The sequence below is a fragment of the Cynocephalus volans genome, chromosome 1, assembly GCF_027409185.1.
Source record: "Cynocephalus volans isolate mCynVol1 chromosome 1, mCynVol1.pri, whole genome shotgun sequence".
Lineage (NCBI taxonomy): Eukaryota > Metazoa > Chordata > Mammalia > Dermoptera > Cynocephalidae > Cynocephalus > Cynocephalus volans.
Genome location: NC_084460.1, coordinates 212,323,417 through 212,345,984, shown reverse-complemented (window position 1 = coordinate 212,345,984; position 22,568 = coordinate 212,323,417).

Genomic DNA, 22,568 nt, shown 5'->3' with positions numbered 1-22,568 from the left:
CCATTTGTTAAAAAGATTATTGTTCTCCATCATATTCATTGTATTGCCTTTGTTCCTTTTTGAAAGATCAATTGATCTATTTTTGTGCTCTCTATTCTGTTCCATTGATCTGTTTGTCTATTCTTTTGCCAAAACCACACTGTCTTGATTACTGTAGCTTCATAGTAAGTCCTGAAGTGGGGTAGTGTCAGTCCAACTTTGTTCTTCCCCTTCAATGTTGTGTGGGCCATTCTGGGTCTTTTGCCTTGCCCTCTCCATAGAAACTTTAAAATTACCTTAGAATTTCTCAGAATTTTTGAAAAAAGATGTGTGTTCTTATTTCACTGATTTTAATGTATTCCTTCTGTGATTTGGAGAAAGAATAAGAGCCATGACTAACTTTAAATCCATGCCTCTGCAGTGGGGGTAGCTTCCATTAATTTTACATCTTAGGATGCACCATCGTTGGTTGGACTAAGAGCTTTGTATTCAGTGTCTTATTTAGTTCTTGCACAATCTTATAAGCACAGTAGTAGTATAATACTGGTTTTACAAGTGAGAACACTGGGGCTTTAAGCGAGTGACACAGCTAGGAAATAAAGTAGGGATTCAAAGCCAGGTTTGTTTGGTCTCAGGCTTGTCCTGTGCCTTATTTGTATATTTGTGCAGTGAGATTCACAATAGCACCATTGCAGACTCCCAAATTCATACGTGATCAGTGGGAAATGGAAAAGATTGTCAAGGAGCTTTAATCTCCCAACCTTTGAAACTGGAAACCACTATATGCTTTACTGAATATTATCATATTTGATATAATCATGTGCAATAAAGGTTGTTTGAAAATACATTCTTAAATGAATAATAATATAGTAACCATACTTTTCAATATTTACATAACTGGGAAATTCATATCATTTGAACTTCTAATATATCTACATTTTTTCTTTAGAAAAAATATTTGGAAAATATTTTATGACAGAAAAAAAGGAACGAAAATTTTATATAGCTTTATTACCTAAATAGAACCCTATTTGATTTTCTTGTGGGACTTACTAGATTTTGTTGAGTGCATAGATTTTTCAGTATAGGGTTGTAATTATGTACTATTTATCTTTTACCTGAGAAGTTGCATTAAGTAGAACTACCACTAAGTGGTAGCTCGGTATGTTTGATTACTTCTTTTTTATTTTGGCAATAGACTACATCTCTCCTACAAATAAATGCATTTCTCTTTTAACCTCCCTCCTTCCCTCCATCCCTCACTTTTTCCTGCTCCCACTTGTCTGATCATCTTAGTCAGGTATACACACACACCTTACCTAACTAGATGCTTTTTCCTACCTTTAAGGTGGTTATATGAGTGAATGTGTCTTGATTGATATATGAAAGCGTTCTGTAAGTACTCTCAGTCTGACCATGTTTTCCCCTCATATCCCACTTTCCTCCTTATTCAGCCCTAGATTCCTTTCTCGATCACTATATATATTCACTTCCAAACACTTTCACTTTCTCTCCAGTTTCTCCATTTGTTAGAATCTTCACTTGACAACTGTCTTAAATTTTGCCTGCACTGAGCAGTTGACTGTTACTTGAAAAAGATGTACACAATCTTCCTGATTGGGCTCAGTTCATGTTCATGGCCACAGATCCCAAACAAGCCCTCAGTATTGCCAAGTACTCCTACCATCTTCCCTTGATAAGTTCACCTTTGCACTTTTTACATTAACTCTGTCATGTCTTCTCTGCTTTCCTATAACTAGACTCACCTTTCCAACCAATTCAGTTAAAGAAGTTGCCCTTGTAGTTAGCTCTGCTACTATGCCCTAAATTTATTCTCTCTCTTCTTTAAAGAGGTTTACTCGAGCAATCTTCCTCTTCTAAGCATCAGTTCCCAACTCTGTGGGATTCTTTGTTTCAGCACACAAACATACCTTAATATCATTCATCTTACAGCAAAGCACTCACCCTTTACCCCATTTCCTACTTAGCTTCATTCTTAAAAACTTGTTATTATATTAGTCTGTTTTGTGTTGCTTATAACAGAATACATGGAACTGGGTGATTTATAAAGAAAATGAAATTTATTGCTTACAGTTTCTGAGGCTAAGTCCAAAGTCCATCTGGTGATGGTGACAGTGACCCCGGGGTCTCACATTGCAAGATGGTGGAAGTAGAGCAGAGAGAGAGACCCTCCTCTTCTTTTAAAGCCCTTAGAACCACACCCCTGACCACCATTTTTAATCCATTCACTAGGCATGGTCCTACAGTCCAATCACCTCTTCAAGGCTCCACCTTTTGATTACCATAATAGGATTTCCCACCCTCTTAACAGTCATAGTGGAGGCCAAGTTACTAATACATAAACTTAGGGGACACAGTTCAAGCATCAATGAGATTTGGGGGGACATAATTCAACCCACTGCATTCCGCCCCTGGTCCCCCCAAACTCATGTCTTTTCACATGCAAATACATTCATTTCATCTCCAAAGTCTTAACTCATTTCAACTCAAAAGTCCACAGTTCAAAGTCCCATCTGTGAAATTCAAAACAAGTTATCTACTTCCAAGATACAATGGTGGGACAAACATAGGGTACATATTCCCAATCCAAAAGGGAGAGATAGGCCAAAAGAAAGGAGTAACAGGTCCCAAACAAGTCTGAAACCCAGCAGGACACACACTGAATCTTAAAGATGGTGAATCTTGTAACTTGACTCCATGTTCAACGTCGTCCTCTGCACACTGGTGTGGGGGTTGGGTCCCCAAGTCCTTGGGCAGCTCCACTTCTATGGCTTTCCTGGCCTCTGGTGATGCTTTATCTCTCACAGGCTGGTGTTGCACTCTGGTAACTCCACAGGTCTGGGGTCTCTGTGGCGGTCCCTCTGTCATGGCTCCACTAGACATGGTGCTGATGGGGTTTCTCTGCTACAACTCCGACCCTACATTTCTGTTTGGCATTGCTCTAGTGAAGGTTGTCTGTGGTGACTCTGCCCCTGTGACAGATCTCTTCCTAGGCCCCAGACTTTTCCATACATCCTTTGAAATCTGGGGGGAGGCTCCCAAGCCTCCACAGCTCTGGCATTCTTCTGCAACCCTGCAGACCTAACAACATGTGGATGCCACCAAGGCATCTGGCTTGTATTTTCCAAAGCTGCACATCCAGCCACACCTGGGGCCAATTTAGCCACAGCTGGGGCAACCAAAGCAGTCAGGGTACTGGTGCCCGAAGCAGCTTCCTGAAGTGGTCCTGAGCAGTGAGCCTGTGGAAGGTGTCTCAGGCCTGTTCCCCAAGACCATTTTGTCTCCTTAAGCCTTTAGACCTGAAATGGAAAGGTTGTTCTTAGAGGCTTCTGCAATGCCTTCAGGGCCTTTCCCCCTTTTCTTGATAATCCTGTTCTTTTGTGTTAATCTTCTTAGCTAATGTTCACTGGGCTGCACCAGTGCATGCTCTCTGGTTCTCTACCACATGGACAGGCTGCAAATTTTCTAAATCTTTAGGCTCTGCTTCCCTTTTAAATTCTGGCTTTTTGTCATACTTTTGCCTCCATAACTCAGCGTAGGCTGTTGCAAGTAGCCATGCAGCTTCCCTAATGCTTTGCTGCTTGGAAATTTCTTCCGCCAAACATTCTGGTTCACAACTCCTAAGTTCCAACTTCCACAAAGTCCTAGGGCATGGACAGAATGCAGCCAATTTCCTTGCCAGTTCATAGCATGGTTGATCTTTGCCCCAGTTTCCAATAAATTCCTTCTTATTTCTGTCTGAGACCTCCTTAGAATGGTCTTTAGAGTCCATATTTCTAGAAGCATTCTGCTCTCCACGACTTAACCAATCTCTAAGACAGTCCAAACTTTCCCTTGTCTTTTTGTCTTCTGCTGAGTCCTCCAAACTCCTCCGACCTTTGCCTAACACCCAGTTCCAAAGCCACATCCACATTTTCAAGTACTTGTTATAAGCAATACCCCACTTTTCTAGTACCAATTTTCTGTATTAGTCTTTTTTGTGTTGCTTATAACAGAATACATAGAAGCAAGTGATTTATAAAGAAAATGAAATTTATTGCTTACAGTTTCTGAGGCTGAGAAGTCCAAAGTCCATCTGGTGGTGGTGACAGTGACCCAGAGGTCTCACATTGCAAGATGGTGGAAGCAGAGAGAGAGCAAAAGGAGACTCTCCTCTTTTAAAGCCCTCAGAACCATGCCCCTGACCACCATTTTTAATCCATTCACAACTGCACAGTCCTACAATCCAATCACCTCTTCAAAGCTCCACCTTTCAATTACCATAATAGGATTTCCCACCTTCTTAACAGTCATAGTGGGGGCCAAGTTTCTAATACATAAAACTTGGGGGGACACAATTCAAGCATCAATGAGATTGGGGTGACATAATTCAACCCACATAACAACAGTTATCTATACTCTATGGATCTTCTTCCTCTCTTCCTATTATTTCCTTAATTCCCTCTAATTGGGCTCTAGCTCCCACCACTTAACTGAGAAGTCTCTTAATGAAAATGACCCAGAGTTCCAAAGTCATTGGTCAGGTGACTATCCTAGTCTTGTTAGACTTGTCAGTAGCAACTAAAGCAGGTGGCATTTCCTTCTTTCTTGAAACTGTTCCTTTTCTAAACGTGCATACATGACACTATTCTGGTTTTCTGGTTCTCATTGGCAGTTTCTCTTTTGTTTCTCTTATCTTTGCTAGATTGCCTTGGTGGAAAAGATTTCTAAATGTTACCTGGGCTTTTTTTTTTTTTTCCTCAGCCATCTTCTCCCTTGTTTCATCCTATCCATAGGTGATAGCATTTAGTTCCTGGCTCTAGATGGCATACTTGATGATTCTCAAATTTACATATTGAGCCTGGACCCCATCCCTTTGAGTCAGACTCAAAATCCACTGCCTCATTCAGGTCTTCATGTATATGAAGAACAGACTTCCAAACCTAACATGTCAAAAGAGAACTTAGATATTCAAACTCCAAATCTCATGTCCTCCACAAGCTCGTCTCATTTTAGGAAGTGAGACAGCCATCCACCAACACTGTAGGATAAGGCCTAATGCAACCTTGATTGTTTTTTTCTTCTTTCCCCACATCCTTGCTATCAATAAGTGCTGGTGGCCAAATATTTAAAATATACCCCTGATCTGGCCTCTTCTCAACATTTTCACTGCTGAAATTTTAGGCCATGCCACCATAGTGCCTTGTCTGGACTACATAAACAGTCTCCTAACTGGTCTCTCTGTTTTCTCTCCTGACCCCCTACAGCCCATGGCCCATATTGCCCCCACTGATCTTTCTCAATTATAAATCAAATAATTTTGTTTCTCTGCTTAAAATCTTCCAATTGCGTTTTTTTTCCACTTAGCATGAAATCCAAATTTAGTAAAAGGTTTGACTTGTCTTTGCCTGTGGCTCCACTATCATATCCTTCCATTGTCCTTCTTGTTCTTTGGCATTTATTCATTCCAATGTCCCCAGAGATAGATTTTGTTTCTGCTTGGGGTGTTCATTCCCCAGACATTTTCATGGCTGCCCCATGAAATAAATGTTTTTTATTCTTCATGTTAAAATTCTACTGTTACCCTCTATTCACCCTAAGCAAGTAGCTGGTCCACCAGTTAAATCTACCACATTACTACCACATTATTAATTTTATCCATAATACTGTTTAGTAATTACAGTTAACTTATTTATTAATTTATCACATTTTTGTGTGTTTACTGCCCCTACCCCCCAAGACCTGTAAACTCTCTTAGGCAAGAACTCTACTTCTTGTTCAACTCTGTTTCACCCCTGCCCAGTGCACAGCCTAGAACATAGTAAATGCTCAACAAATTTAACTGCTTGACTGACTGGAGCAAAGTAGATTAATTATTCCTATTTTTTCTTTCAATTTAAACTTTTGTCTTCACTCACAACCTACCAAATATTAAAATTAAAATTGCCTTTCTTTGCTGGTCCTTGTCTAATTTCCCTTAAACTAAAGAGCGCACTAATAATTTGTTTTTGTGAATTTTTTATTAATGGAAGGCCATTTTAGTGACAAAATTAGATGTTTTAAAATAGTAGAATTTCATGAGGTTAGAGACAAGACTGTAGTTAGAAATAAATCTCAGAGCTAGAAGCCCAGAATCCAATACGAATTTAACAATGGCTTGTTGTGTGATGTGGAGAAGTTACTTTACCTTCCTGTAACTGTTTCTTCTCTAATCTATAATATAGATTCAGTATTACCCAGTTACCAACCTCACAGATATGGAGGATGGTGTATTAATTAAAGAGTGTCCATAAGATTCTTTGATTTTATTTTAAAAGCTGTCAATAAAGTAGCAAAAAATGATTTATATATTACTATAATTAGGAATTTTTCCCCAGCTAGTTTACACTGTCAATATTGAAGAATAATAAACGCCACTGGCATAGCAAGGGTGAGGAGATGGGAGCAGTCAGCATCGGGTACATGCAATAAGGGAAAGAATAATAAAACTGGCTAGACGTTAGCCTACTTTTTATTACCAGTTTGTGCTAGCAATTCTAAACAAAGTCAGTGATAGAATATTCATCTCTGAAAATATTTTTTGGTCTAACTTCTAAACAATTTTGATCACTGCAGAGTTTTAAAAAATATGAGTGTAAACTACAAATTAGCCCATTTTTAGGCCTTATCCTTTAATAAATATTGTAATCTAAATGGAAGTTAATATGGAGAACTCCCAGTTACTCAGTAGGATACAGCTGCACTTGTTTATTTCAAGAGTAAGTTCATACTGGTGTAGAATCATTCTAGTGCCTTTCAGGCACAGATTGAATGTGCTACATGGTGTTACACATTGGTTGCATTTTAAACAGTAGATCTGAAGTAAGCAATAATAGCACAGGCATTGTCAAGATGAACAAAAATAATTTGGATTTCTTTGATTCTCATCTTCTGTATGACCACTTGCAGATTTTGTGTTTAAGATTTGAAAGCCACTGGAATAGATTTTGAAGAAAGTAAATCAACAACAGTATTGTGACTTCTGGGAAATATTGTCAAATGGATTTATGCTAATCTCTGCCAAAGTTATATCCATGTTTAGGACTTTTTCTAACTATTTGTATATGTATTGCTTTATGTTAAAAAAACTTAGAAATTAAAATTAATAAAAATTTATGAATGAATATAGATCAACAGTTCTAGTTATCTGCCAATTGAACATGAATACATGAAGCTATTGACAAATTTGCAAAAGTTAAGATTAGACAGGTAATGTTATTATTAATTATTATTAATATATATTTCTCTGTTCAAAATACATTAATTTAAATAGTGTCAATTATTACATTTTGTAGTATAATATTTAGTTTGTTTTTGTTGTAATTATCTGATTATATAAAAAAATTCAGTAACAGAACATTTTTACTGTTTCTTTTTTGCCATTATTATTATTCATCTTATTTCATGATTGTTGCTAAAAGTAATTTTGCGATATGGAGACGGATAGCTTTATTTATCCAATATTCTAGGTACCATAGATGAACACAGAGATATATATTTAAAATCATTCTTTCTTTGAAACTTTCCCAATTGCATACACGTGTGTCTTCTTGTTCATGGCAGAGTTTTACTTTTCAAATCTACAGAAAAAAATTGAAATCTTTTTATTCATTATGATTAATCAATATCTTATACTTGTGCTAAAGTTAGAATACAGACAAATCTGCAAAAGTGGGACTAGTTCCATTTCTTCCTTCTGCCTTATAAACTTAACGAATACCAGTTTTAAACATGTAAATGATGGTTTCATGAATTTCTCAGTACTAAGTTATTTCCCTTTTTTATTGCCAAGAGTTTTCTATCAAAATGGCAAATCTCTTGAGGTGTTTAAATCATTTAACTTGGTTTGATCCAATCATTTTTAGGTTTTGGAATCTGTCATACATAAATGTATGATTTGTATGTGTAAAGAAAAATTGATGATCAAGTGTAATTAAAGAATAAATATTATAAGTAACAAACATATAATAACAGCAATATAAATAAGTGATTAGATATTATAAATTATCCACAAAAAATTTTTCAGGCTTTTCATACTGTTACCTAAAATTAGTTATCCTTCAAGGGACATTCTTATCTACTTGTTTAATTAGGTGACAATGTCTAATTTTGCATCATATTGTGAAACTCAGTTCTCCATTTTCCATCCTACTAATGTAAGGAGAAAGTACAATCTTTTCTCTTTTCAGGTGGTTAGTTTTCTCTATTCCTGCCCAGTGGTGGGGGGGGGGGATTGAGCTGGCTCTCTAATACTTTGCTTTGGCTTTTGCCTGTGTATTGAAGAGTTTATTATGCATTTCTGCTGCATGAGGAAAGAAAGAAGAAAAAACTTCTTATTGTATTTACACTATGAACCTGTTACACAGAAGGAGCTCAGTGAATATTTGTGGATGAATGAATATAGCCTTGATCATATGTTCCAAGGACAACTGTATAAGTTGTTTTGCTCATTATTTTCCTGACCACCATTGCACCTTCTCAGGGTGTAATCTAGGATGAATACAAAAGGACAAGAGGCTGCCAAAAGCATGCCTCTGCAGTTCCACTCACTTCCTCCTCATATCCATGCACTTTCGGGAAAAATTAGTTTAATGTTTGGACATATTGGATTATCAGCAAGAAACGGATGGAGCAATCAGATTCAGATAATTTGAGAAGATTTTTATAAAAGAATTATTGACAAAGGAATTACTTTAAAATGTATAAGATCTATGCAGTAATTCAAATGGGCTTTGGTTAAATTTGTTGTAATAATTCCAATTTATATTTTCAATTTATTTATATGTAAAAAATATAAAATCACGAATCTTAAATTTGCAAAGTGACTTTGAATTTCAGGAAATGATTTATCAAAGTTCCCTTTTAAGAAATGAGAATGATCATTTCTGAAATTTGCAGGCATGGAATACTGAGAAAATGAAGTAATCTGTGTATGTAACTGCTTTGAAACTTAGTTTTAAACTCAAGGTGAATGTGAGAACATGGCATTATTACTGGAATTTAAAAGGTAAGGATTTATTTAGAAAAATATTGTTTTACAAGCAGCTCTTGAGGGACATACATTGATACGTGTGTAGTAATAATTTTCTTTTATCAATAATTTTCTTTTCTACATCTACAAAGGTGAGTCATACACATACTTAGGAGTTAGATAATGTTTGGATAGATAGCACTGTTTCAAGGACTATTTTCATTATTTCCAATGAATAATTACATCCTTTGCTCCCAATTAATGTTATTTACTTGAATTGTGGATAGTACATGCAGCATACTGGCTACCTTTTAGTGATTAAAAAGACAAGAATTTGAGGCAGCATTTTAGTAACCCATATAATTCTCCATATCAGTTGGGGGTTGAACTAAATCAGTCAATCATGAATAAAAGTCACAAAAAATATCTGGCACTTGAGACAGCAAACTATATGTCACACCAATTGCCCCATGTAATTCCAGGGAGCGTGTTCATCTGCTCAAGTGTTATCACGGAGGCATCCCAGGTTGTACCTGGTACCTCTCAATCCGTGAAGACATTTGACTGCACATTCAGTACAATACTGCTCAAGCAGGGGGTACGGATTTCACTTAAAATGCAGGCAGTTGTCAATGAACGCTCAGGGGGTGGCCAGATGCCGACAGTGTATTAGGGCAAAGCTGAAGTGTTCTTGGAAGTAAAATCTATTTCTGAGGTACAGTGTCAAAATTTGAAATTATTCTCTTTATTATCAAAAAAAGCTCTTCCCTTGTGTTCTATCTGATTTTCCAAAAACAAAAACAAAAGAAAAGGGGAAAGAAAATAAACTTAATGAAGCTTAGGTCTACAAAGTAGACTATTTGCCTGTGTTTTGCAGAAATACGGGGACAAGTCCAATTTATACCTGTAAAGGAGTGCTGTAATTGGAAATGTTTCAAAAGCTAGCTCTCACCTGAATCCCAGAGGCACACAGTGTTTATAGAGAGTGCTGCATGCTCTGCTCTCGTTTATAAACTTGGCAATTTCTTTTAACGGAAAAGTAGGCAAAGAGACAGGTGTATGATTCTGATTGCCTGAAGTTTATTTAAATAGTCTATTTGCTTTTCTGTTGAGTGTAATAAAAGGTATTTACCACAGCATATGCCACATGACAGGGCACTTTTGATTTCTTAGAAATTACTATGTTTGGGGGAAGAGAGACTTTCGAACTAAAACTTCATTAAAGCTGTGATTTCACTAGCAGATTTTGTCAGGGTACAAGCAGTCTCAATTAAAGCTAGATGAAAGTTTTTTATTAGCTTGTCTCTTTAGATTTCAAAGAAATAGTATCTACCGCCACCCTCACATCTATTAGCATCAAATAATTTTGGTTTCAACTTAGCATCAATATTTTTGAGAAGGTGATTCTTTTTGAGTAATTCACTCAGCTCTCATAAATCATGAACATACATTTTAGTGATGGAGAACAATTTGGCTAACACATTTGTGTGCAGAAGGCTATGGCCTGATAATAATATAGTTGGACAGTGAGCTTCAACCATTATTTGAATAGACTACACTAAGGCAATAAATTATTTTCATTTTGGAATGACAGGGTTGCACATCTTCCATGCTGTGCCTCACCTGCTTGTTGTTATCACAAACCCTTTTATTCTGTAACAAATTATGGCAAATGGAAAGGGCTTTATAGTGATGACATGTAGGTAATATCTCCTGATAATAAGAATGTAACACTTGCTGCCACAACAAATGTACTTCCTGCTGGTATTTTTTATGTGATGTTGCCTGCCGTTTTTCTCATTGCCCTTAGATGCAGGAATCTGTCATATATGGTCTGACAGGTGGATGAAGATAATATATCCTGTGAAGCACTTTTAATGTGAAGAATCCATCATCTATCATATGTGAACTTGGACTGGTTTCATTCTCCTTTTCTTATTCCTGGTATAATTAATCTTCTATAATTAACAATGTGTCGGGTAGATCATTGACTTTTAATCAGGATAATTTACTACCTTAAAACAAGATTAAATCTGATTTTCTAGCCTATGAGTCAAAGAGTTGACTTCGATGAGCTGAAACCAATCTCAAAGACCACGGAAATATTTTCATGGCATTAAAGTGACTTTGTGTTGTTTTCACCGCCTGTGGGAGCACTTTCTAGCTCTGGGCGTCCTTCTGGAGGAGGAATACATGGCTAAGATCTGGCTCTGTCACTTCCTCTCAACCATTGAGGGAGGCACAGAGAAATGCCAGAGGTGATGGACAGTACAGACAAAATATCAAGGTTCTGTTTGAATCAGACAAAAGCCAGAGTTTGATCAGCAAATCTCACAAGGGAAAGAATTTGACTTGTGTCATATAGAAATGAAAGGGAAAATCAAGCATATCAAGATAAAAGCTTATCCCCAAATGCCTGTGTCGATTGTATGTTTTTATTGAGTTAATTTGAGATAGGATACAGTGTGAGATATTTGGGCCCAGTAAGATAACCACTTGATTCAGAAATCTTCTATGAAGTTCCAACTTGTTGCTGTGGTCACTGTCAAACTGTCATTCATATACATACATATATACATATATGTACCTATGTGTGTGTGTGTGACCCTTTTTGCACATGCAGCTAATGGAAAAATTTAAAACCTTGTTTGGGAAGAAGTTTTGAAATGTGTGCTGGTTTTTGTTTGATATCTTGGTGACTATTGGACAAGCTAAGCTAAATTATCATCTTTGCCAAACAAGTATGGGCATTTTACACGGATGGTAAATTTCTTTATATTACCCAGTTTTCTATCTCAAAAATCAATCAGAATTCTTGATGATAATTTGACTTGTTGTCATCTCTGATGCTGTACAGACAAAATAAAATTGGGAAAAACAGGTATAAGGGCAGCCCTTCATGGGTAAAGCTGGCAATGGAGGAAGTGAGTTGAACTGGTTAGTTTGTATACTTCTATTAAGACTCATTTTCAGCTTCTGTAAAATATTCAGCTCACACATTATTCTGACTGTCTCATCTGGTGCAAAAATTAGATATTGCTGACTCGGCCCTACTTGATGAGGCGATATCAGCCCCAAGTAACATCCTCCATGCTGCTTTTTATGTGAGCAATCAATTGGCAAGGCTGGACATCAGAGCAATCGAGTGCTAGCATTAGCTACCTGTTGATTTTATTTTGTCTCATTCTGCCTTAAAACTTTTGTAAAAAAATTTTCTTTTCTTCATCTTTTATCTTTTCCTGAATGACCTTTTGAATTTGCCTCTGTTCCATGAGAATAGACAGCTACCTATACGAAATACTTTGCACTTTTACTTACCTAAAACTGGAGGACTAAGATTGTATTTTAAAATCAATCCTTTCTCTAAATGTTTATGATAATTTGACTCAGGAATAAAACTACATGTCCTATGAACATGCAATTGATGGGCCGACACCACAAGAAATCAGGCAGGGAAAGTATCTTGTGTCTGGGGCCTTTCCCCTAACCTGTGGAGGTATCATTTGGGCAAGGTTGATTATAGAGGATGCTTGGGTTTGGCAAATACAGCAACTCATAAAGCAACATGGTCCAGCATTACCCAGTTCCACCCCCGAGACACCAATGTGGGCAAATCAATGTGAATTATCTGTTTTTCACATTTGGAAGGCATTTTCACATACAACACTCAGGGTTTTCAAAACTGGTCTAGGAATTTCGAGTTTAGTAATTCACTATGATAATTTTTATTTTATGTTTACATTTATGTCAATCATAGTCTATAATAATAATCTGATATTTTAATGAAATACAGCAGCTAATTCTAATACATAAATTTTTGTTTACATTTGCAATGGCTTTGGTAACATACATTACATCTTAATTGTCTTGGACCTGTCATATTTCATCCACACCAAAAGAAGGCAAAATCATTTCAGAATGTGCTACATTAATAGGACTTGAAAATTTTTGGAAAGATTAGATAGTAGGAAAAGTGAGTCATTATACAGCACATGTACATATTTGGTATAGTGTTCACAGTGCCATACCCATGTCAGAGGGGCAGTTTAGTTTCAGGTAAACAGCATCATTTGTCATTCTAAGTTAGAGTTAGATTTTTTTTTTTTTTTTTTGGTCATTCTTGCATCAGTTTTATTTAATTTGTTATTTTAAATTTTACAAGAACTATACACTATTTTAAGATTACTCCTAGTTTTAAACTTATATGTGGTTAAGGAGAAAGTGACTAAGTGATTTTACCTCAGTCCTGTGAGTTTGAAAGAATTTGCTTTCCTTTAATACTTTTCATATGTTATTCAAATTTGAGAAAAACTGCTCTGTTGATATTTAAATAGTAACATACTTATATGTATTTTGTTATAAGTAGGCATTTGAGGGTTACACTGATTCTGTAAAGACTGTTTGGAACACTAGTTTTACGGGACAATAATATTTTAAACTTTTGTGCTGATCCTAACAAAAAGATAATACATATTCTTTGTTTTTATTCAATCTGAAATACTGAAATTAAAAAAAAAAAAATTAGAAAGAGGAGGTGTCTGTCCCAGTGAGCCTTGTTACCTCAAAAAACAAAACCCCATGCTCCAAATTGGAAAAATTCCAAGTGAAGATGTGTGAGTGGAGGATGGGTTGGAAGAAGAAAAAAGACTTTGTTTCTTAGCAGTGTAAACTGAATCATGATGTAAAAACCTAATATGCTCAGCATGGTAGTAAACAATGATAGCTAATTTTGGACATGGAGAGGCAGATTATGTCTACTTAGCACAAATCATTGTTTTTAAAATGAAATATAGTAAATCTCATTTTATAAATTAAATTTTATATTTTATATTCTCCAAAAAATGTTCAAAAGCCAAGGCCCAAGAGTAGGAAAAAATCTCTTAGAACTGGCAAATTCTTCATTTAATTGCAATAACTATTTATTTCCTTTCCTCTACTCCTCACTAACACTGTTCTACTATCTAGAGCACCCACTGCCAATTTGACACACAGTCATATTTACGCAAATAATAAAGAAGCTCACGGGCCGGCTCCATGGCTCACTTGGGAGAGTGTGGCGCTGGTAGCGCCGAGGCCGTGGGTTCGGATCCTATATGGGGATGGCCGGTGCACTCACTGGTTCAGTGTGGTGCAGACCACACTGTGACAAGGGTTGCAATCTCCTTACCGGTTAACAACAACAAAAAGAAGTTCACAAGTAAACAAAATCAAAAGACAGTAACTCTTCTTTAGCAAACATATGTTTGCATATTTATTATCTTTCTATCTGAAGTTGATCCCACAATTTCAAAGATGGCAGGATTTTTGTGTTCATGGCTGTAACCTTGTGTCCTCTGATATGGCCTTTACTGCCTGACTAGTGTAATGGGAGCCATACATGCTACATTGCATACTCAGCCTTTGCTCACACCTCACACTAGCTCCACCTGCTATCCACCAGGATCTTTTATTACCAAGTAATGTGCAAAAGCCTGTATTTTTGTTTTTGTTTTTGTTTCTGCTAAAAGCTAAGTTTTTGTTCATTTTGTTTTATTTTTAATGAGTCTTGTCTATATGTGCTTCCTCAAATTAGATGAATCAAAATTTTGTCTAATAGACTTTTTATATGGGTACTTAGATGGCTATAAAGTTTATTCTTGTTACTATCCTTGACCATCTACATTAGATATAGATTAGCTATATTTAGAGGATCTTGTTTATTTATTTATTTTTTGTTTATGTATGATTCTGCTGTTAATCCTTTTATTAATTTTTTCAGACTTTATTTTATTTTTATTTATTTATTTTTATTATGGATATTCATGAGAAACAAATTACCAGAAATTGCTTCTTGCTTATTTGTGTTTTCCTCGTGGTTACCATCATAGCTTCACTCATGGTGTTACTGCTTCCTAGTCTATACACACATACAACTATAAGTACACTACTCTGAGATGGTCTTAGTAAAATCTCACTCAGATCTGGTCTGTGACAATTAAATAATAGAACATTAATTTGAAAAACACTGTAAGGTGTCGGTGTGGGGTCTCCTAGAAGCCCACCCTAACACAAGGAAGGAAGGAAGCAAGGAAGAAAGAAACGAATTCAGTTTTTTCATAATTTAGAGAGTATTTTGAGATTTGGACACTTTTTATACATATTTTTATGTAATTGTTTGGGAAATACAAATAACAATCACAAATCCTAACATCTGTTAATAAATTGCTTTCATGAAATGTGGCCTTTTTAAAAAATCACGTATGCTTCTTTAATCAAGATGCATCTTATTTCTGAATTACTTCCAACATAATTTGTAAAATTGATATACATTATTCAGGTTTCAATACAATGATTTTGTATTGAAGTACAAAATCTAATTACAACTGGGGTCTAATTACAACTGATGAGAGGTAGGTAGATAGGTAGAGAACCCAAGCATCCACTGAGGATTACTTCTTAGGAAGAGAGTCCTATAAAAAACAAACAAACAAACAAACAAAAAAAAAAAGAAGTAAAGGAAAGGAAAAGAAAAAGAAACAATAGTAAATAAGAAGCGATTTTTATTCTTTGTTTATGATTCAAATGGCCAAGCTATTTTGGCTCTGGGCTTGTAAGTTATGATTTATTTTCATTGCTGCTGCTTGGCTCATTCCAAGTAAACAGAAAATACCAAATAGACTTTAAATGGTTATATTTAGGTTGAAACCCACATGCATGGTAAACAGAGTCGTTACAGAAACAACCATCTCAAAAGGATTTTGTCCAGTGGAAAAAGCTACAAACAAATACTCCATGGCTAACCTGCTTCCTGGCTTCTATCACTTCAGGCTTCTTAACACAGGCCTTTTCTATTGCTCAAAAGTTTGACACGTTTATAAAAAATTTGGTTTACAAATTACAAACTGAAAAGCAACCGCGTCAAAATCACTTGTCCAATCTGACACCCTAGTGAATTGCAGTCTAATTAGACGACACAGATTTGATTTAAAAAAAAAAAAAAGAAGTATTTTCAAAATTTTCTATTTAGGAATTATTGAAAATGAGTCAGCAGATCTAAATAAACGTATTTGGAACATAACATCAAAGATCTATGTGAGATTTCTGTCCAAAAGGGTTTTTTCAACAATAAAACTACGACAAAAATATGGATTAAGATTAAAATGTCTTTTCCGATTACTAAAGCAAATGAACCAGAAAACCTGTAGATCAAATTTATCAGATGATAAGGCTCAAATTGTCATGTCAAAGTGGTCTTAAATTCCTTAAATTTATGTGTAAATTTTACATACTTGTATGTGTAAATTTCTCAAAACTTTTACATAACTGTAAAAGTCTCAGTTTTATTAAGCTTTTTAGTTACTGGCAAATAGAAAATGCTGAACATGGAATCAAGAGAAGGACTCCTTACCATTTTAAGCTCTTTAATGTTCTCCCAGTCATTTTTTCTATCTCAAACTGTTTACTTATCCAAATCATAATAGTTTCCCTCCAGGGTTAATATGAATACTGAACGAATTAATGAGAATAAAAATGAAATTTGAATTATAAACGTATAAAAACATAGGAAATATAATTGTTATTATTAAATTTTCATTTTAATCTCTTTTCATAGCTATTCCTCTATAGGAATTAGATCTGCAAACTTCAATGCATTATTTTGTATTTCCGTAAGCAAGAGATCAAAATGCATATCATGTAATCATGTTTACTCTCTTAACGTATATCTCATTTCTTCATATTAAATGCTAGAGTTCTAGGGTTCATTTTTTAAAAAAATTTCCACTTAATATGGAGAAAAGAGGGTCTATCCATATATTTCTATCACTGTCACTTCAACCAAATTAAATCACACTCTGATTTCTTGGATAAAATGTTGGAATCTAAAATTACATTTAGTATAATTTTTGACATCATTTTTAGCCTCTATTATTAACAGTGTTTCTTTGTGTGTATATGTTTTTTCCTTGATTTCTTTCATTATATTTTTTTATTTTATCACTTGTTCTTTGTTATGTTTAGTTCTAGTGCAATAATTTATATATATGAACTACAGATAATAGAGATCTTAGTAACCATTTGTTTTGATGATCTTTCCTAGATATCTATACTTAGTAAGTAATTTTCCCAGATGAATGATTATTTTATCAATGCTACCATTTTTTCAGAGTGATAAATTTGGGGGAGATGTGTTTTGTTTTGTTTTATAAAGATCAGCCATGTGCAAAAAGTACACTGTACCTAAGTTTGCATACTTCAAAATTATAATCATCTCTTGATGTGTCTGTAAAATAACACAGGAAAAATTATGTAAGCATTATAAGGTGAAAAGTCAAAAGAAACTGAAAATTTTTTATTAGACCCATTCAAATCTTTTTACACTAATGCTTATTGTTATGAAGGAGTAGTACCTGTCTGTGTATCTGTAACTACAGAGAGAGGAAGAAATGTTTTGTAAAATATTGATACCTTAGATTCATAGAATGCTTTGGACTTTCCACTAATTAACACTAATAGCAGCATTACCATATCTGTCATACTTAGTAATAGAGCATTCTGAAATTGATAAACCTTTGTAGATTTATTGCCAAAGAGTACAGATAAAACATTTCATTTTAATTTGTTGTAGAAATAATTCTGTGAGAAGTTGACATAAAATCTTAGCTTGTTTCATTGCTTTTATTAGATTTGGGGGGATATACATATCACCTTTGCTTAGGGTTAAGATGTAGGCATGTGTGGCAAGATGAAGGAATGCATGAGTGAAGACGGAAATTTGAACTGGGGGCAATGCTGTTAACATTCTGGATTTTTAAGTCATTACATAAAAAGCATCTTTTTACACAAGGACGCCTTGTTTATTGCATGTTGTTCTTACGCAACCAGTTGTCTAAAATGTTTAAAGCCAAACAGTTGACATTGGGGAATTCATTTATCCTTGAATACTTTTCTTTTCTCTCTCTGCTTTTTCCAAAGAAAGACAAGAGAGAGTTTCTGAGAATATTTCATCCAGTCTCATGTTGTAAAGTGTAGATGTTTAGATCTGAAAAGAGGTAATCTTTGTCTTGAGATTTTCAAAACGGCTGCTCAGAACCTGGCTTATTGGCCTTATCTAAAAGGAGGTGATTCAAAACACAGGTGCAAGGTTATGTGGCTACTTGCAGTACAAATTCCATAGCCATCATTCTGTAACAGTGCGTAATAATTATTTTCATGGCTAAATAAATCACCAGTGAGTTCATGGAAAATTTGGTGTGGTATTCCATGGATGGATTCTGACAAGTTTCAAACTTTTCCCATAAAATACAGGCAAAATATAAGGATAACATAGAATTGGATACTAGTATGATCAATCTAATCTTTTTCTTATTTACCAATGTATGTTTCTACATAATGGGTTTAACATCAGCAATCTGTGTTGACAGTCCGGACCACATAAATTGTTGATCATCTGTGTTCTGGTGTTCTCTTGTGTATATTCATGAGAAAGAGTCACAGTTGAGTTGCCAATTCCATGGTCCATGCGATAAGCCACTGAGTAAAAGCGTTCTACATTCTGTTCTTCACCAACATCTTTTTTCAGTGATACACACTTGTACACATGCAATTAGTTGATAAGGAAATTTTGGTTGGTATATGAGATGCACTGAAAACATTTTCTTTAAATTCATCATATATTTATTGAGCACCTACCTTATGATAAATGGTGCACTAAGTTCTCAGAGTGTGGCATAAAAAATATAGACGTGCTTGCTGATTACTGGGAGCTTACAGAGCAGTGGGGCAGGGGAGTCGTTTTCTCAAGAAAAAGCAATTGAAATCATTGTAAATGCTATGAATTCTGTATGAGCACCTAGACTATAGAAAAGTTTTCAAAGGAAGTTAACATCTAAAGCCAAATATAAATGATGACTTGAAGTTATTCAGCCAGGCTAAGGGGGTGGAGACTGGCTAGAGATAGATGGATGGGGAATAGAGGACTGTAAAGGGTAATATGCCCAGTGGAGGCAGCTAGTGCAAATATCAGGAGGAAGAAGAGATAATGGCATTTCACATTACATTGAAGTGGCATATGCTGTCTTATTTGGTGATGGAGGTGTGCCACTAACTAACGACTGCATGTCAGGCTAATGAGTGAAGCAAAGTCTGATACAAAAACGATCAATTTTCTTACTAAATAGTCAATTTTTTGAATTCTGATTTGTACTTCTTTACTATTTCAGGGATAAGTACAGAGTCCTGCTTCAATGTATTTAGGGATTTTTTATATTTTGATTATTAGGCTAGAGTAATTTAAGTTTGGCTTTGCCTTTTTTATACCAAAATGGCAAATAATTAATGTTCATGGGAATAATAATGATTAAGTATGATATTCACTGTGTCAAACCCTGGGTATATAAAGATATTAGACATGGCCCAGGCTCTTCAGTAATTTGTAAACTGTACAATAGATAGAGGCCTAATCAGCCCTATTCTGTACCACCTGCAAACATTTTCAAACTTTACCATTGTAGGTATATTTACTATTAAAAGAGCTGTACCCTTGTCCCTATTCCTGAGTCTCATGTTTACTTCTTCAAGACCTTTCCATTCATTGATGATCATTCTCTGGAAAAACACATGAAGTCAGAAGAAGGAACATGATGAACTGGCAAATAATTTGAATGTTGATATTCTTTACCATCACTTTAGAACTGAGTTTTAAAAAGGCGAAAGATTTATGCGATCTGAAGAGAAACCAAAGTATAGAAATGAGTTTTAAAAACAGCGTTCCTATTAATATAATGTCGTCTTAGATGTTTCTGGGAATACTCATATTTACTTACTCTGAGTTAAGAAATTTTACTGTTGGTTTATCCCATTCTTTCTCTTTCATGCTACAAGTTTTCTTCAAATGCTTGTCAATTCCTGCTTATGCATTATTATGAATAGGGAAAAGCAAAATTGCATGAGATTTTGGTGTATATGAGCAGGGACATAGATTGGGAGGCTTTGACAGGCATTTGAGCATCGTGCAATAATCTCTGGAAATGCCATATTGAGACAGGCTCTATTCTAGGGTACCCCAAACCCACTGGTTTTCATAGTTTTTCCAGATTATTCAATTATAAATTTTAAAATTTCTTTTCATTTAAATGCTTAAGTGGTTTTTCCACCTGAAGAAAATATCTCAGTGGTTGGCTGTCAATGACTCTGTATATATACAATACATGAACGTGGAATTAGGAAGTGAAATACTCAGCCATCAGCTCATTGCCTGTTTTCAGCCTCACTGTTCACTCCTGCTCTCTTTCTTACTTCCAGCTTCCAAATCCACGAGCCTGTTGTTCTGTTGGGTTAGCAGGCTTTCTCCTCTGCATAGTCGTCCTCTCCCTAGCTATTGATCTCATCTCTCTCCACTCAGTTTTATCTCTCCAGAGTCTTCAGTTTGCTTTCCATCTTCCAAAATTTTGTGAAATTTTCTTACCTGCTGATGATAGTTCTCCTGATTTTTCCCTGTCATCAGCCTATAGTTTGGGGGTTCTGTGTTTCCCAATTTGCAATAAAAAATCAGATTTGCTCAAGGACAGCTGCAGAGAGTAGCTTAGCCCTGGTAAAAATCCAGGAGAACAGCTTCAGTCTCTCCCAGTAGGGCAATGGGGTAAAAATCATCGCAGTTATGTGCTGCCTGAGGCTTCTTCTGGACTGCAGGATCTCAATATTTTCTACCAACTTATGCCTTCCTCTTCAGTCTTTGCTCAGTTACAAAGAAGGCAATTTTGACTTCTCAAGTCACCATATTGAATTGGAAGCTGGCACAGAATTCTGAGGGAATAAACAGGATAATGCTTGGTGTGTAACTGGGAAATAGCCATATAATTCTCTTTTTAAACATTATGTAAACTCTACTGGTTTTCCTGAGAAAAAGTTGTACCTGTAGACGTGAGGAGAGTAAATTAGGTGAAAATTTTGACCACTTATATTGGCAGAGTCCCTACAATTCCTGATGTTTACACCACCTCCATGGGGAAGACAACATTTTGGGTTTTAAAAAAGTCAGACGTTTCAGAGTAGAGTGACTTTCCAATTCATGATATTACCAAAATCTTTAAAATCCAATAATAGAGACCATGGGGAAAATAGAATAATTTAGTCAGGCTCCCTTGACATTTCTAGTAAACAAGTTGTGTGGGTGGAGTTAGTTTGCATGTGCGCCAATGTATCTTTTTAGTTAATGGCTATTGTTTGTTCTGCAGTTTGTGAAGGCAGGCTGCTGTCGGGAGGGCTCGGTCTAACAATAGAGCATGTTTACTCTGTTGGCAGCTGCTCAGTTTCAGTTTCACTTTGGGCCTTGCTGGTAGCAGTTGAGTTTCTGAGTTTCTCTTTGTACTGTCTAGCTCCTAGACGAGAGTGTGCTGAATAAAGACTATTCCTTCTTCAACCAAGGCTCCAAGGACCTTTTTGCCAGTTACCTAGTTCATAGACCTGCATGTGAAGGGTTTGTGAATGGGCTTGAGGGGTCTGTGAACTTCAGACCCCTAGCTCTACAGAGACACAGGAGAGTGACAACATGAAAAAGTCTTCTTTTTTTTTTTTTTTTTTGGTCTTTTTTTTGTGACCGGCACTCAGCCAGTGAGTGCACCGGTCATTCCTATATAGGATCAGAACCCGCGGCGGGAGCATTGCCGCGCTCCCAGCGCCCCACTCTCCCGAGTGCGCCACGGCTCGGCCCAAAAGTCTTCATTTTAAAGAGGTATTTACCAGAGTTTCTTGCTGTAGCTGAAAATCAAGCCCAAATCTTCATCCTTTCATAGTTTTTGTTTTTATTCTGTTCTGTTTTGAGTTTTTGGGACACGATAAAGTGCCCATAAAAGAACAATACACAATTTTAGCTTCAACTGATTCCCATGGCAGAATAACTAATTTTGATAATAGGTAGTTATCAATATTTTTGGACAAGAATCCTTAGTGAAATCATTCAACTATTGGTAAAGCTACAATTTAACATTTCTCAATGGAAGAGCATCTCATTTAGAAATACTGCAGACAGATTGCACAACTAAATGTAACTATAACTTCTAGTGCTTAACAGACCTGTCTTTCATCTAGTCCTGCCTTCAGTTTGTCTCATACATGTATATTCTTGGCACCTGAAAGACCCATTTTTAAAAATAATAAATGTTGTTGCCAACAGTAATAATGTCCTGAGTGCAGTAAAGAGTGGAGACAACACAACATCCCTGCAAAAGCTCTGAGATAAGGCAAAAGGATGTTCTACGAATTATGGCATTTCTAAGTACAATAACTGTTGAATGGCATTCCAGTTCATTCAAACCAGAGATGCAGTTAATACTTGCTTTATTAAAATTGCACCACCATAACCCCAACACTTTTCTATAGTCCACTCCACCCACAGCATTTTTGGGGGGAAGAAGATACGGCCAATAGTTAACAGGGTGAGAGCAAGGAGCTTAGAATTTGTGTTACTGTTTTTACATTCTCTGTATCATGTATATACTCCTGAGATTCTTAATTTCAGCATCAGACTGTCTATCAGTCATGCCGCGATGCCAATAGCAATTCCAACATTGGTACCACATCCCTGGTAAGAGAAAATGCTTGT